This window comes from Trichechus manatus, unplaced genomic scaffold (genome assembly GCF_000243295.1).
Source record: "Trichechus manatus latirostris isolate Lorelei unplaced genomic scaffold, TriManLat1.0 scaffold00059, whole genome shotgun sequence".
Lineage (NCBI taxonomy): Eukaryota > Metazoa > Chordata > Mammalia > Sirenia > Trichechidae > Trichechus > Trichechus manatus.
Genome location: NW_004443995.1, coordinates 4326146 through 4344514, shown reverse-complemented (window position 1 = coordinate 4344514; position 18369 = coordinate 4326146). Strand labels below are relative to the sequence as shown.

At 35.3% G+C, this 18369-nt stretch overlaps 1 protein-coding gene across 10 annotated transcripts in view; it reads right to left on the bottom strand.

Moving 5' to 3' along the window:
* The window catches only part of FBXW7 (F-box and WD repeat domain containing 7), a 257163-nt gene that overhangs the window by 139852 nt on the left and 98942 nt on the right, over positions 1–18369 (bottom strand). The gene's annotated exons all lie outside the window — the stretch shown is intronic.

Sequence of the window (18369 nt, the reverse complement as noted above, 5' to 3'; positions counted from 1 at the left end):
GGGAGTAATTACATTACAACACAGAGAATCATGGCCCAACCAAGTAGACACACAATCTTAACCATCACAGTAACTATAAATTTGCTGTATTTCCTTCCAGTATCCCTCCACACAATGTGCAACAAATACCTAGTTTCAAAACTCGTGTCATATGAGGGTAAACTACATGAAACTGCTGAAACTCAACGATTCTTGACCTATAAAAATGGCAATTTCATGTGGTTCAAATGCACTGTGTATTGTGCATTGTGTGCATATATATGTACAATTTTATATTTTTTTGAGACTTTAGATTAAATCATGGGCATTTTCCAATGTCTTCAAATATTCCTCCCTATATAACATTTTAAGGCTGAATGGTGGTCCAAAAAAAAGGACAGAATAACTGATTTAACCATTTCCCTGATGTTTGAAATTGAATTGTTTACAATGTTTCATCATTATAAATCATGCTGGTATGAACATCCTCGTGTATTTATAAATCTTTCTGTGATTCCCTGATTATTTCTTTGGGATAAATTCCTAGAAGTGTTTTTACTGAGTCAAAGTTTATGAACATTTTTAATCTTCTTTGAACATGTTCCTAAAATGCCTACCACAAAAGAATCCATTTACATTTCACTGTTAATATACGAGGCTGCCCATTCTATTCCAAAATTGCTTGTTTTTAACAGTTTGAGAGGTACAAATCATCTGTGGTTTGTAAACCAATTCATAATAGGAGGAAAAGCTGACCGGCAACATATAAAAAAATGGTAAAACAGAAGCACATTCACAACATCAGTGGTCTCAAAATTTGGTATGCGTAAGAATCATCTGAGAGGCTTATTTAAAAATGAAGATCCCTGGTTCCCGTTCTAATAATTCTGTCAATGGGTCCTGATGCAGACTTGTGCTTTTAACCACCCTGAGTGATACCAATGCAAGTGATCCGTGAATCACACTTTAAAAAACACTACTCCAGTGTCTGGGGTCTTAAAAGCCTGTGAGTGGCCATCTAAGATACTCCACAGGTCTCATCCCTTCAGGAGCAAGGGAGAATGAAGAGAACAGGATATAAGGAAAAGATTAGTCCAAAGGACTAATTGTCCACAGCTACCAAGGCCTCCACTGGACTGAGTCCAGTACAGCTAGATGGTGCCCGGCTACCACCACTGACTGCTCTGACCAGGATCACAACATTAGCTCAGTGGTGAAGTTATCTCCGAGGTTCACCGTTCAGCCTGGGAGTGGACAGCCCCGTAAAACCAGATGAGACTAACGAGGTACAGTAGTCCAGTGACAAGGGCCAGAAGGCAGAAGGGGACAAGGAAGCTGGTGACAGGGAACCCAAGGTTGAGTAAGGATATTGTTGATGTGTTGTGAGATTGTTAACCATTGTCATAAGGCAATATTTGAGGTAACTGTTAAATGAGAAACTATTTAGTTCTGTAAGCCTTCATCTTAAGTGAGAATAACAGCACAATTGGAAGAACATAGTCAATGTCACTGAACTGTGCGTGTAGAAATTTTTGAAATGGTGTATCTTCGGCTATGTGTATTTTCACCAAAAAAAAGGTTGAGAAGTTAGAGGGTTGACATGTTGTGGGTTGTTAACCAATGTCATAAAACAACATGTGCACTACTGTTTCATGAGAAACTATTTGTTCTGTAAGCCTTCACCTGAAGTACAATTAAAAAAAAAAAAAAAAACCACTACTACTCCAGAGTACCAATATGCTCTATAAGAATAATCATTACAATGATGAAAAGTATAATCCAAGTAGCTGAGTACTAGAGGTAAACACATCTGTTACTAAATTTTCTTATTCAAAATAGAAAAATTAAATAATCATACAAGCACTTGACTGCTAACCAAAGGTCGGTAGTTCCAATCCACCAGCCACTTGGCTGGAGAAAGATGCAGCAGTCTGCTTCTGTAAAGATTACAATCTTGGAAACCCTACGGGGCAGTTCTACTCTGTCCTATAGGGTGTTTCTCTGAGTTGCAACTGACTTTATGGCACATAACAACAACATAGTATCTTTAGACCAAAATCTGGCTTTACCTCTGCAGTCACTATTTAATTGACAGTGCAAACATTTTTTAAAAGCAGTCTAAAGTACAAGTTTTAACACTGGTTCTGCTATTTCCTAGGTGTATGATTTTACGTAAGTTACATAATTTGTCTGAGCCTCAGTTTCCTCTTCTGTAAACGGCCCATAATAAGAGTACTTTCTCATAAATGACATAATTAAGGTATAAATGTTCAATATAGCGTTTGGTCCAAAGAAAGGATTCAACAGATGTCTGTTGTAATTATTACATTACCATCATGCTGAAGCAACCCACAAATCACTTTGCCTAGGCAACAAAGAGGTCTATATACAGCTCATCTAATAGGTCATACAGAGAAAGAGCACTAGTAACATAATGGGTGCCTTTAAAAAAAAAAAAAATTACTAAAAAAAAAATATGCTAGATACTGAAATAAACTCTTTAGCAACATTATCTTTGTTAGAGAACACAGGAAAAATCCGTAGTGCCAGAAATTAATTCCAGGTCCGTTCTTTTAACCACTAGGATAATTATTCACCCTATTTACAGAATACTGAATACCAAAAAGATAAAGTGTTCTTAGCAAAAACATGCAACTCCCTCTCCCCAAAAAAACCACAAGTAAAGTGAAAGTAGACATTTTAACACCGTTTACAACCTGATTCTTTAAGAAATTTCACCATTCCTCCTAACTATAACTTCTATAGCTTCCAGGTCAAATACTACAACCACCTCACACTGGTAAACTGGTTTCTTTTTAATGGACATTTTAGGAGTATGTTTAAAAAGCCTTCAAAACATATAAAAACATATAATTTGATCAAGGTCATCAAGTAGGTTAGCGGAAAAACCAGAATTAAATCCAGGTCTTTTAATGCTTGATCTTGGGGCACTTACGGAAAGAAAATACAGCTCCACTGTGGCCGAAACTTCACAAAAAATAGTGCGCAATTATTTTATCTGAAATACTATCTACTAACAGAACAATTGTAGTGTCTACCTTAAAAAAAAAAAAAAAATTAAGTCAACCACTCTGGCATTCACTTCCTCTTCTATTTGCTCAACCCACTCTAAACAAGCTTTAACGTACATCACTCCAGTGAAAATTATATTGATTATTTGTTGGTAATCCCCTCATTTAACATTTTCAACATACATGAAATTTAGACACACTGTTGACCAAATCTCAAATTATATTAGCATCTCTATGTTCATGTTATTAGTATTCACACAGGGTTGGTGGTTAGTTGTTTGTTTTAGGCAGGGTGTTTCTATAAACTTGTTAACCACTGAATAATTAAAGATTACAAACACCAATGTTTAAATTACATCACAATCTTCCATGATTAATCTTTTAAGTATATGACTTCAGGATAAAGAGCAAAATGATAATGGTAATACATACATCTTTTAAGAAACTCTAAGACATCACTTAAAAGCTTGCAAGCAGCCATTTAAGATGCATCAATTGGTCCCAACCACCTGGAGTAAAGGAGAATAAAGAACACCAAAGACACAAGAAAAGCAGTAGCCCAAGAGTCAGAAAGGGCTGCATAAACCAGAGACTTCATCAGCCTGAGACCAGAAGAACTAGACAGTGCCCGGCTACCAGCAATGACCGCCCTGACAGGGAACACAACCGAGAGTCCTGGATGGAGGATGAGAAAGGTGGGGTGCAGAACTCAAATTCTAGTAAGAAGACCAGACTTAATGGTCTGACTGAGACTGGAGGAACCCCGGAAAGCATGGCCCCTGGATTCTCTATCAGCCCAGAACTAAAACAATTTCCAAGGCCAACTCTTCAGACAGGGACTGGACCGGACTGTGGGACATAAAGTGATATTTGTGAAGGGTGCGCCTCTTAGCTCAAGTAGATACAAGAGACTAAATGGGCAGCTTCTGTCCGGAAGTGAGATGGGAAGGCAGAGAGGGTTAGGAACTGGTTGAATGGACATGGGAATCAGGAGTGGAAAGGAGTGTGCTATCACAGTATGGGGAGAGCGATTACAGCAACATAACAGTGTATGTATAAACTTTTGTATGGAGGAAAAAGAAAAAAAGAAGAAACTTTAACATCTCAAAACACTGAGGGTGATTATTTGAGTACATCACAAAAGCTCTCTTCATGTGGTGGTTTGAAGGTCATATATAATGGCAAATTTTATGTTTGATTTCTTCTATTATAAATTATTATTATTTATTTATTATAAATGTTTTTATATACAGTTGGGAGAAATTCTGCCTTTATTACGGCAACTTTAAAAAAATAAATTGGGTAAGGATAGAAAACTCAGTATATATGTGTCAAGTACTTCACAAAACACTTTACATACTAGATAGGGAGGTAGAGTAGTTGGTGAGGGAGGAGAGGGGTAGATTATTTTCTTTCCTAATGCAATGCCATAAGCAAAACTTTAAAGCAGGCAAAGTGCTGGGCACCTACCTAAGTCTCACTGTTCTTTCTGCACCTTTCCCTGGCACTATTTTACTATAAGCATTAGTCTATATACATCTATATTTGTAATCAATTCTTTGTTTAAAAGGTGTAGAAGATGAAAGCAATGATTATTAAAACATAATCAATTTGAAACTTCATAGCTTAGATATTATATAATCTTGGATAATAAGTTTTTTAATTGCTATATCCTTAAGCATGACTTTAAAATAAGTTATATGCTTTCACCAACACTCCTTAGAAATGTTCCAACTCTGGTTTCATAAATGTTGTTATATCTGTGAAAACACATAAGAAAGCAAAAGACTAGAAGATGATACAACACAACTCACTGTATCAAGAACTTAACCATAATTCCAATATTATAATTACAGCTACAGCTTGAAACTGATAAAATTTACAAACGTTAAGAATATTCTGATTCATTTAGATAATACACGCTAATTGAGATAAACTCGTATTTTAGAGATAAATTCTCATGGTCAATAACCAGAGTACGGTGATACACATGTTGATGCTAAGCTAGGAGTAGGGAGCAGAGGCTATATTTCATTATACTTATGGCCAGTGCTACCTATGTACTTTTTATGAACTGATGACTGAAATAATAATCTCTAAAAATTCATGGGGCCCTCACATTAACTATAAAATTGCAAAAGCTACTCAAAACTTTAATGCAAAGAAGACAAAAGAGGAAAACTTACTATTCTATTTAAAAAATAAGTGCTGCTGCTTTAAGTGGCCAGCAGCCTCACATCAACTCTAGGCTACAATCACAACATCCATTAGAGTGCTCCACAGCTCGGAGCAAGCAAGCAAGTGGTTGTCAGTGCAGCTAGTAAATCACCTGATCCTATTACAAAATCAATTACTGCAGTGCATTTCCATTGCTACACAATCTGATGATGACAAAATGATATTGGATAGCTTCTGCAAGGTCAAGAATACTACTAAGAACATCTTTAATTGATCTTTTTTAAATCATTTGATCCTAGTTTTAATGCATCCATTTTAATTGTATATTTTCATTTGAAATAAATCTGTGTAGTTACCTTTGGTTGCCTGGGACATTCGATGGATAATCTCTGCAACTGGTCTGATGTATAGCTACAAGAGAACAAATCGGAGCAGCAGGTCGAACGGCTCAACCTCTTCATTAAAGAAGAAATAATGCTGCAGCCACAGCCACACATTGACTTGCTCATTAGATAAGATTTTGACTTAAAAAAATCAGAACCGGTAATGTCCCATATATACTCAAAATTGGCTAACTGCCTCATTCTGCAGCTCCCTGGCTGAAAGAAATGCTGCTAAAAAAGAATAAAACATCAGCTTCCCTACAGAAGATAGCAGCCACAAACTCATCACCAAGAAAAACTCAATATTAAAACCAGAAGTCTCTCCAGCTTCTCTTTAGAAGGAAGGTAAGGTGCTTTAATATTTCTGTTTTATATTAAAACCCAGATACTTAACAAAAGAACAAACTCAACGTAAGATACCCCCACATTATACTAACCACTCTTTCTATCCTCCATCAGTTTAGATCTGTTTGCCTACTCCTTCAGGTCAGCCTATCCAACCTGCTCCCTCTGTAAATGCACACTATTTCAACAACCAACAGGAATGAGCCCCACCCCTCTCTCTGTCCCCATACACACTGTACAAGAACTGCTCAATACCTGGAAAAGAACTGCTGCTGCACTGCTTTCCGAAACAACAGGGAGCAAATTACTGGACGGATTCTTTAACTTACCAATCAGAACCGCTGACCTTTTGTGACTCTACAATTCAAGAAGCCTGCCCAATACCCACAGTAAGAATAATCAACTGATTTTACTTCTATACTATAGATTAATTTACAGAATCAATTTTCAATCTTATTATTCAATCTAAAATACAGAAACACAGGAATAACTATTTTTTAAACAAATAAAATTTAGACAGTAGCTAGTACAAATCTTTAGGGTTGGTGGGAGAGGACAGGAGACTGAGTGGCTGGGTAAGACATGCAAAATAAAAAATTCCCTCTGAATATTGTAACTAACCTTGAGAAGAAATGAAATAAAATTCAATGGGAAGAATATTGGTGCAGATAATCTTGAAATAAACAAAACAAGATAATGCAAGGAGGCTCCTGCTATCATAAACGTTAGAAGAGTTCTAAGGAGACGAAAGGGCATATGGCTACAGACAGGTGGAGACAGTAAGTGAAAAGCCACCAAAAATCTGTTTTGATACTGAATCTTCTCCCACTTGGTTACCTGCATTTCATTAAAAGATTCAAAAAAAGAAAAACCATCTTGAAAACTTAAATAATATTAAGTATGTTAACCACAACTAATATATTTTTTACTTAAGTCTTCTATCTTTGCCAATAATGCATAAAGACACTTGTTTCCACCATGTATTACAATTTCTAGGCCAAGGGAGGGTCACATTAATACTAATACTTTAAAATCTTCCCAAATAATCATGCTTCAAGTAATTGTAATTTAATGAACAGTAATAGACCTATGCTTGTCAATCTTTGTTAACAGCATCCCTTTTTTTGGGGGAAAACAGTCTAAGAACTAAATGTAATAATAAACACCTTGAATTAAAATGTGTATATTTAAAATCTCCTGTTTTCTATGGCTTTGAAAGTTTCTTTATTTGTGTATGCCTCATGCTCAATTTCTTTCTTGGTTTAAAGCTAAAAAAGAGCCAGTATTGCCTCTTCCTTCACCTTGCACTGCCCTTTTGATATTCATGTTATACTTAAATCAATTTCCAGAATCTCTAAAAACAGGCATGCACTTTACATTGAATCTTTTTTTTTTTTTAAACCTTTGTAGAAAAAGGCTATGGAAACAAGTAAAATAATGCAGTAACCTTTTACTCGCCTGCTGGAGGTACTGTCTGCTGCACAGAATTTTAAATCCTCATCTGCAGATGCAATTGAGCCGGTATTGCCAAGAACAGCTATTCATTGAAAAGGCACATTATATGGAATTTTCAAGTACTATCAGTTTAAATGCTTATATGATTTAACAAAAGAACTTCTAAAATCTAGTTACAGCTCGGCTCTGTCACATTTTCAGATGCATGTCAGACACGTTGGAAAAAAAGGTCTTATTGCTGCTGATGCACTCCTCCTAGCAAATGTACAAGATGGAGAAGCTAACAGAGGTAATGAAACAACTAATATCTCATGTTAACATAAGAACAATAACCCAGCATTAAAGTCTGATATGATTTATATTGCCAAGAAATGTATACCATGCCCAAAATTTGAGATTTTTTATTAGCTTTATAATTAACAAGCACCTATAAATAAATCATTGTGTCTATGTAGCAAGCTTCAATAAAAATCCCCATCAAATGCATTAATGAATATCAATTATTTTACCAGCTATTCAGTATCAACATTGTTTTTAAATAAAACCATGAAATAAAATATCCAAAAGTATAGAATATCTGTCAAATATCTTAACTTGCAATGCTTCGCCTCCCATATCCACCCCCCACCTCTCACCAATCCCCCCTGGATCTGACATTACTTACAGCTAAAATAAACTGTAAACAATAAGGGCTATTTTCATTATTTATTATTTTTCCTTCCATGCCAACTAATTTAATGTACTATTGATTCTTAGGTTGCACACAGATAGAGCTACGAGGCAAACCAATAAGTATAAAGCTTTAAAAACTATCAGAAAAAAATACAATAATGTTTAGAAAAATGCAGTTTTTATCTTTAATTGCCTAGTTTTAGATATGTTTAAAAAGAGGAGGAAACATTAAGACTTACTTACTGACCACAATTAAGTGTCATGAATATTTCTTTAATAAACTAACTCATTTTAAAGTTGTGTTTTTCCTCTTAAGGCCAGGTAACTCTAAATGTCAAAAGCTTGTTTTTAAAAACAAAAAATCTATTTCTATTAATTTCCACTTTGTTAGAAACAAGGTGATCCTTCTATTAAATGGTAATGAGATGTGAAATCTACAAATATGACCCTGCAACAGGGAATCCCTCCTCAATGCCCAAATGTGTTCATCTACAAACGTTAGCACAAGCTAACTTTCATAGTTTCTCTAAAGTAAATATATATATATACACATATTTATATCCAGGTTTTCTGCTTACAGTTTTTGGGTATAAAAATAACTTTGGTAATTTTAAAAGCAGTTAATTCTAAAACACTCATTTCAGAACATCAAATGTAAAATGTTTCTGATTTTTGCTGATGTCATTTTTAATGTTCGACTTCCATTCATCCTAAATATTAAGTACAATTATTATCAGTTATGTCTCACAGTAATGTTAAATACCAATATCTATTTTTTTTAAGTAGTAATTAAGTAAATGGTAATTAGTTATTTTCACGGAGCAAGTTATAGAAATTTGGCTTCTAAACCCATTACACAATGAAAAAGAAAGGAAATCAATTGTTAGGAAAAATGAAAATGTGAGTGAGTTTATGTGTTTTTTAAAATATAAAAAGGAGCTATAAGTACAGTTCCTAAAACTTATCTTGCCTGTATAAAACACTAGTTTTAAATAATTTTCTTCCTGAGAAGAAATGCATAAACTTTAAAAAGAATACATCTTAAGAAGGAATTTTTTTTCAGTACTAAATAACTTGGGGGGGGGGCACTTTTAAGGCTATATGAAAGACAATTACAGCAGAATAACTTAATTACTTTAATTTTTAATTCCTTTTACTGAGAATATGATGAATGTTTTGTATATTAAGACTTATGGAGGAGAGACTGTATGTCCTAGCCCATATTTTCCCTTGAAGTCCCATAGGGTTAATTTTCAAAGAGTTCACTTTGGCTCTGTCCTTACTCAGATCCGATGTCCTCAGTCTTCTTGTGCTTTGGTTTCCAATCACTCATTTATGTCGTCATTCAAATATCTACTAGCTCTTACCATGTAGCCATGGACTGGTAATAAAGATGTAGCAACGAACAAACCAGACAAAAATCCCTCCTGATTTCACTGAATTCATATTTCAGTGAGAAAAATACAGCAAATAAAATATTATAATAACTACTAAGGAGAAAAAAAAGATGAATTGAGAACATTTTTTAAATGTCAAGAAGAAGCAGTGGCAGCAAAGATATGTGGTCAGGGGAAAAAATTAATTTTTTTAATGAAAAATTTCAAATATATATAAAAGTAGACAGAGGAGGATAATAAGCCCCTATATACCTGCTCATCACCCATTTTCCACAATTACTCAAGATACTGTCAAAATTACTTTTTCTATCATGTATCTTTTTACTTTTTTGTTTTTGAAGTCCTTCAAAGTAAACCCCAGACATCATGTCATTCCCTTCCCCCTACCACATACTTCACTAAGTATCTTTAGATAACATGGCCACTGTCTTACATAATCACAAAATCACTGTATCACACTCATCAAAATTAACTATGTTACCATGGCATTAATTAATAACCAGTCAATATTAAAATTTCCCAGACTGTCTCAAAAATGTCCTTTGTAGTTAATACATTCTAAACAGAATCCAAACAAGAACTACACTTTGTGTGTGGTTATGTTGCTTAACTCTTTTACTCCAGCGTACCTCCCCATCGTCTTCTGTTTTTAAACCACTCACTTGCTGAGTAAACCATGTTAGTTGTTCTATATTCCAAAACTGTCTGTATATTTCTTCACTGTGTCATGTATGTTGTACCCCAATCTCTCACATTTCCTACAAATAACTTTTGATAATGACTATTCCAAGCAGAATAACTGCAACCTCAACAGAAATACCAGAGATATACACAGCAGACAAAGTAGGCCTTCTAACTCCAGAGACTCAAATAGCAATTTAAGTCATTTGGGAATTCTCAAATACTTGAACTGAATTTGAAATTTTTAACATGTTGCAATAGCACTGAAAAGACAGAAGAGGGAACTATAATATTTAAGAATTCCACAATAAATAGCACTAAATTCTGTTTTAAAATTTAAACACTGAATTGCAACTTGTTGTATGCCATCGAGTCAATTCTGACCATAGTGGCCCCATATGACACAACAGAACTGCCCCCCGCTAGGGTTTCCCAGGCTGTAATGTTTATGGGAGCAGATTGTCTTTTCTCCCACAGAGCCACTACTGGGCTCTAATCACTGACCTTTTGGTTAGCAACAGTTAAATAATAAATGATTACTCTTCTATACATCCTCCGGTCTAAAAAAAAAAAAAAAAAGGAACAAGCAAAAACAAACAAAAAAATCCAGAATACAGAAGAAAAAGATTTGGAAGAATAGGTTAAAGCCTGAATGCATGGATGTTTACAAGTTCTACGACACAAATAAAAGCCATTAATAAAAGTTAGCGGTTAAAATCATTTTAGTAAACAATGTATTTCTACTTACTAAAAAATTTTCTTTAATAAAAAATAGGCAGATCTAAATAAAACCAATGTATGTGTTTTAAAAAAAAATAACCATTTTAGTTACAAGTTCAAAATGTTTTTTTTAAATAATTTATTTTTTAAATAAGTCATCATGAAAATCCAGAAATTAAACGTTTTATAGCAAATTACTTCTGCAGATCCACTTGTTCAAAGGGTAGCTGCACAAAGACTTTAGTAGTGATATCTCAAAAATAAGTATATATAGCATATATAGTCTACCAAGATTTTTGCCATGAAAAAATACTGATTTTTATTAAAATATATTTTACTTATACAAAAATATAAATCTACCACTTTAATTAAAATTAAATTACTTTGTGCAAGTACAGAATAGAACAGCAAATTTATACAAAGATGAATGCTACCATACCAACGCAAGAAAGACTAGAGCTAGCCACAAAAGGTTTCACGTAAGAGCTAAGTTTTAGAATTCATACAATTTTTGGATAAAAATGATCTTTTAGGATAAATTTAACCATATGTATTTCCACTGTGGCTCAAGAACATTAAGGGACATACTTACACTCAAACTAGAACCTGGATCTCACAATTTGCATAGCAGAACTCTATATTACACACAAAAGAAAAGCCCAGGGGAAAGCATTCAAGACAGAAAAGAAAATGGTATTAAGGCAAGGAATCCTGAGAGTAAACTACATTTATCATGTCTAAGAGATGTGAGAGACCAGACTGAGGAGGAAATTCAGCCTAGAACAGCTACAACTATGACAGCTCTCTGAAGACCATAAAATACCTACTGAGCTGGAAGAATTTGATTTTGATCAGTATGATGATCAATATGAAGTTACCTGTGTAAAAGTGTTCCTAGTATAACCAAAGGGTTACTTGTATAAGAAACTCCACTCAGCAGATGGAGCCCAAGGAGGTTACAGTAGAAGGCTTTTGGTTCTCAACCCAGCCTTTCTACACACCAGCAATAAGAAAATGAAACCAAGAGTCATAGGTCAATACAAAAAAAAGAAACTTTCCTTTCATCCGGTGGCTGTAAAAAATCAGACAGAAAATATACCAAAACCACCCAACCCATAGAAGAAATATAAAAATAAATACAAGTAGGCTTCAGGTAAGGTACCATATAGACATAGCAAACTCATAAAGGTGTGAGACCAGGCACCTTTGTCTTGTCCACCAAGGACTCGCTCACTGTTTTGGAATAAGATCTCCCTAGTTAAAATAAGATTCTGGGAGGCTTTCCAATCAGTATCATAATGAAAATAGGCTGGAGATATATTATTCTGGCAGCTAAAATGGAAAGATCAAGTACATGACTATTACAGTTATCCAACATAAAGTAAAAACAGCCTAAAATAAAAATATACCATGATTTTGCTTTTTTTGGCCAAGATGGAATAACAAAGACCCAATTAAAGCTCCTATCTTAAGCAAGTTTTTAAAAAAGACACATTATGTGAAACAATGGTTTTCAGAAACAAGATAACAAGCAGAGCAAGGCAGTGATCCCCAGAAGAGAAACGAGGTGAGCTCCAAGATTGTTCCATTTACTGCCTGGAGAGATTCCAGGCTGTTGGGCCAGGAGAGGGAAAACCTAACCGGAAAACAAAGCTGGGGGATCAGAAAAGCCAAAGAGGTGACCAAAGAAGAGACAGCTATACAGAGGGAGAACTATGGAGATCTATTAAGGGTTCCCACTGAGTTTTCAGATGGGTACTAATCAGCAAACATATGTGAGAAAATTACTTGCGGTCAGAAAAAGAACTCCGAGAAAGGAACAGGCAGAGTTTACAGAGCTGGAAATACGGGCCATCAAGAAGAGAACTCAGTAATATACGGAGAATGGAGACAAAAACTCAGAAGAGTATTACTGAGCAATCAAAAAAAAAAAAAACCACTGCTATCAAGCCTATTCCAACTCATGGTGACCCGATGTGTTACAGAGTAGAACTGCTCGACAGGGTTTTATGGCTGTAATCTTTAAAGAAGCAGATCCCCAGGTCCTTCTTCCGCAGTGCTGCTGGGTAGGTTCAAACCACCAACCTTTCTGTTAGCAGCAGAGTCCAAACCGTTTATGCCACCCATTATTGAGTAACCAAAAAAACCAAACCCTTTGCCATCGAGTCTATTCTGACTCATAGTGACCCTACAGGACAGAGTAGAACTGCTCCACAGAGTTTCCAGGAAGTGCCAGGTAGATTCGAACTGCCAAACTTTTGGTTAGTACCTGTAAAGCACTTAACCACTACGCCACCAAGGTTTCCCATTATTGAGCAGTGGGGACAAATTAGCTTAAAAGCAAGCCTCAAAAAAGATCAAACTGCTTCCACGTAACTTAACTGAATTCCAGAACTAAGCTGAAAAATACTAAAGGAGTATCAGAAAACAAAGAGAAATAAAGCTCAGTACCCAACAACACAGAATTCAAACTGGCATCCAGTGAAAATCTACCAGGAGTGCAAAAAAAGGGAACATGTCACCTATAAAACGGAAGGAAATCAACTAATAGAAACAGCCCCAGAAATGATAAAGATCAGGGGTCAGCCAGCTTTTTCTGTAAAGGGCCACAGACTAAATATTTTTTGACTTTGCAGGCCATATGGTCTATATTGCAACTACTCAACCCCAACACAATAGTAAAAAAGCAGCCATGTACAATACATCCAAAAAGAATGGGTGTGGCTGTATGCCAATAAAACTTCAGAACAGGCAACAGGCCAGATTTGGTCTGCAGGCCAACCTCTGACACTGAAAAACAAATTAGTAGAGAAGAATATTTATAAAGTTATTATAATTGTATTCTACGTATTCAAGGTGGTGTTACTGGGTGCCGTCAAATTGATTCTGACTCACAGCAACTCCGTAAGACAGAGCAGAACTGCCCATAGGGTTTTCTTGGCTGTAATCCTTACAGAAGCAAATCACCAGGTTCTTTCTCCCACAGAGTCGCTGGGTAGGTTGGAACCGCAATGGTTAAGTGCTTGGCTGCTAACCAAAAGGTTTGCAGTTCAGACCTACCCAACAGCTCCACGGAAGAAAGGCCTGGTGAACTACTTCCATAAAGATTACAGCCTAGAAAACCCTATCAGGCAGTTCAGCCCTATCACATGGGGTGGCTATGAGTCAAAATCAACTCAATGGCACCTAACTCTACCAACATATGTTCAAGAAGCTAAATGAAAGTAAGTAGAAGTTAAAGAGACATGTGGAAGATATAAAAGACACAAATGAAACTGACAAATATGAAAACTGTAACTAGAAAACATACTGAATGTGATTAACAGCAAATTAGGCATTAGAAAAAATAACTAGTAAACTTAAACACACAGCAAAAGAAACTATCCAAAAGGAAAAACAGAGAAAGAAAAAAAAAAAGATCAGAGCATCAGTAATCTGTGGAATGTCAATCTGCCTAATATACGTGAAATTAGAATGTAAGAAGGAAAAAGATGGAGACAAAAAGTATGAAAAATTAATGACCCCAAACTCTCAAATTTTATAAAACTGTAAGCCCACAGATTCAAGAAGTTTAATGACCACCCCCCACCCAAGCAGAAGTAAAAGAATTGGAAATGGTAAATATGTGAGAAAACATAAAAGATTTTTTTTCCTCTTATTTTTAAATTTCTTTGAAGATAACTGACAATTTAAGGCAAAAATAACAAGAAGGAATTGTGGCGTTTATAGTATATGTAGGAGTCAAATGAATGTAAACATAACAAAAAGGCCAGGAGAGGGGAAAACCCAGAATACAGTTGTTAAGGTTCTCATACTATGTATGGAGTAGTATATTACTTAAAGGAAGACTATAAAAGTATATACTGCAAATACTAAGCTACCATCAAAATAAAATAAAAGCATAATTAGAAATTGATAAAGGAGCTAAAATAGAATCATAATATATTAAATGAGCTCAAAAGAAGACCAAAAAAAAGAAAAAAGACTGGAGACAAATAGAAAACAAACAGCAAGATAGTAGAAAGAAAACTAAACATTTCAATAGTCGTATTAAGTGTAAATGGCCTACATGGCACAATTAAAAGACAGAAATAATAAGGAAACGGATCAGAACGAAAGTAAAACTGTTCATATTCACAACTAAGATGACTGCTTATATATAAAATACTAAGAATTATACCAAAATTTCACCAAAAAGTACTACTTCTAATACATGAGTTTGGCAAAATTCATAAATATCAACTGTATTTCTATGTACTAGTGGCAAATTGATTAAAACCCCAATTATATTTATAATAAACATAAAAATCTTATAAATTTAATAAAAACAGTTACCATACATAACCTAAGTGAGCAGATATACCATGTTCATAAACTAGGAGATCAAATATTGTTTATCATGTCAACACTCCCCATGTTGAGCTATAGATTCATCTCAATACCAATCATAATCCCCAGGAGGTATTTTATAGAAATTAAAAGCTGATTGTAAAATATACCTGGAAGTTGAAAGGACCTAGAATAACTACAGCAAGTTTAAAAAAGAACAACGATGGAGAACTTAATCCAACCTTATGTCAAGACTTATTATGAACCTTCAGTACCAAGACAATGTGGTGCTAGAGTAAGGATCAATGATTAAGTTCAATGAAACAGAATAGAGAGCTAGAGACCCAAATATATACAGTTGAATTATTCTGACAAAGGTACAAATGCAATTCAATAAGAAAAACAAAGTCTTTCTCAATAAATGGTGCTGATTCAAATGAGTATCGGCTTTGGAAAATAAAAATTTAAAAAAAAAAAGAAAACTAAACTTTGACCCATACTCGATTCCATAGTTCATAGGCCTGACTTTACAAACAAAAACTATAAAGATCCTAGAAGAAACCAGAGGATTCTATTGCTGCAACCTTTTAGTAGACAAAGATCTCTTAAGTCCAACACAAAAAACAGTACTCATAAAAGAAAAAAAATAATAACTGAACTTTATTAACATAAAGTTTCTGCACATGAGAATCATCACCAAGAAAATGAAAATGTAAGCCATAGACTGGAAGCAAATATTTTCAATACATAGATCTGACAAGGACTTATACATAGAATATATAAAGAGCTCCTATAAAACAACAATAAAAAATAAACCTAAAGAGAAAATGGGTAAAATTCTTGATCAACAGTTCACAAGAAATATTCACCTGTGCATTTAACACATGGAAAGATGCTCAACAAAGACATTAGGAAAATGCAAATTAAAGAAAGAAATACATCAAATTTATGTCATCATTTCACATATATATTATAAACGCAATAATACAGCATTATCATTTTTGTTTAGTCACGTGAAGAAAGTAACAGGTCATTAACAAGACAGGAAAGAAAGAAAAGACCAAACTGGATGTCAGAAGAGACTCTGAAATTTGCTCTTGAACATCGAGTAGCTAACGCAAAAGGGAGAAATGATCATGTAAAAGAGCTGAACAGAAGATTTCAAAAGGCAGCTCGAGAAAACAAAGTAAAATATTACAATGAAATGCGCAAAAACCCAGACTTAAAAAACCAAAAAGAAAGAACATGGTCAACATCTCTCAAGATGAAAGAACTGAGAAAAAAAATCAAGCCTTGAGTTGCAATACTGAAGGATTCTATGGGCAAAAAATTGAATGATGCAGGAAGTATCAAAAGAAGACGAAAGGAATACACAGAGTCACTATACCAAAAAGAACTGGTCGATGTTCAACCATTTCAGGCGACAGCACATAAGCAAGTACTGATGGTACTGAAGGAAGAAGTTCAAGCTACACTGAAAGCTTTGGCAAAAAACAAAACTTGCTGCTGTAGAATCGATTCCTACTCATAGCGACCCTAGAGAACAGAGTAGAACTGCCCCATAGGGTTTCCAAGGCTGTAATCTTTACCGAAGCAGACTGCATCTTTTTTCTGTGAAGCAGCTAGTGGGTTCGAACTGCTGACCTTTTGATTAGCAGCTGAGTGGTTTAACCGTTGTGTAGATTGAGGGAATACCAACTGAGATGTTTCAACAAATAGATGCGACGCTGGAGGTGTTCACTCCTCTATGCCAAGAGATATGGAAGACAGCTACCTGCTGACATATCATGAGGCCGGCAACCAGTGTCACAAAACAATATGTGTGTATTAATTGTTTAATGAGAAACTAATCTGCTCTGTAAACCTTTATCTAAAGTACAATTTTAAAAAAATCACATGAAAATAAAATTTTGCTAAGATAATTTAAAAATGGTTACAGTGGTACATCGACAGGAAATTGCCAGAAATGAAGGTACAGAAGAGGACATGAAATGAGTGATATCATTGCTGATGTCAGATGGATCTTGGTTGAAAGCAGACAGTATCAGAAATATGTTTAGCTGTGTTTTATTCACTATGCAAAGGCACTGGACTGTGTAGATCATAACAAATTATGGATAACACTGCAAAAAATGGGAATTCCAAATGTCCTCATGCAGAACCTGTACATAAACCAAGAGGCAGCTGTTCAAACAGAACAAGGGAATACTGTGTGGTTTAAAATTAGAAAAGGTATGTGTCAGGGTAGTATCCTCTCACCATACTTACTCAACTTGTATGCTGAGCAAATAATCTGAGAAGCTGGACTATATGAAGAAGAATGCAACATCAGGATTGGAGGAGGATTCATTAACAATCTGCAACAGGCAGATAACACAACCTTGTTTGCTGAAAGTGAAGAGGACTTGCAGCACTTACTGATAAAGATCAAAGACTACAGTGTTCAGTATGGATTACACAACATAAAGAAAACAAAAATCCTCATAACTGGACCAGTAAGTAACATCTTCATAAAAGGAGAAAAGCTGCAGTTGTCAAGGATTTCATTTTACTTGGATCCACAAGCAATGTCCATGGAAGTAGCAGTTAAAAAATCAAACAACATACTAGACTGGGCAAATCTGCTGCAAAAGAACTCTTTGAAGTGTTAAAAAGCAAAGATGTCACTTTAAGGACTAAAGTGCACCTGACCCAAACAATGTTTCTCAGGCTGGGTTCTCTAGAGGAGCAAAACAGTAAAGTGTATATATATAAGTACACAGAGAGGGAGATTTATTTCAAGGAAATGGCTCACACAGTTGTGGAGGCTGACAAGTCCCAAATCTGTGGGTCAGGCGTCAGGCTAGAGCATTTTCCTGACTCATGTGGTTGCAGGAGCTGACAAACCCAAAATCGGTGGGTCAGACGCAGGCTGCTGGCTTGCGTCCCAAGAATCGGAGGTCAGAGGATGACGAGTCGGATGCAGGATCAAGAGAGGGCAAGCTTTGTCAGAACACTGATATATATTGGACACAGGCAACACCAAGGAACTCCCCTTTCAACTGACTGCCCACTCATAACAGATTACAAAATGGAAGGTGAGTACATAATATCTGCCAAACCACTGAGAACCATGATCTAGCCAAACTGACATATAAACTTAACCATCACACCGTATATTTTCAGTTGCCTCATATGCATGTGAAAGCTGGACAATGA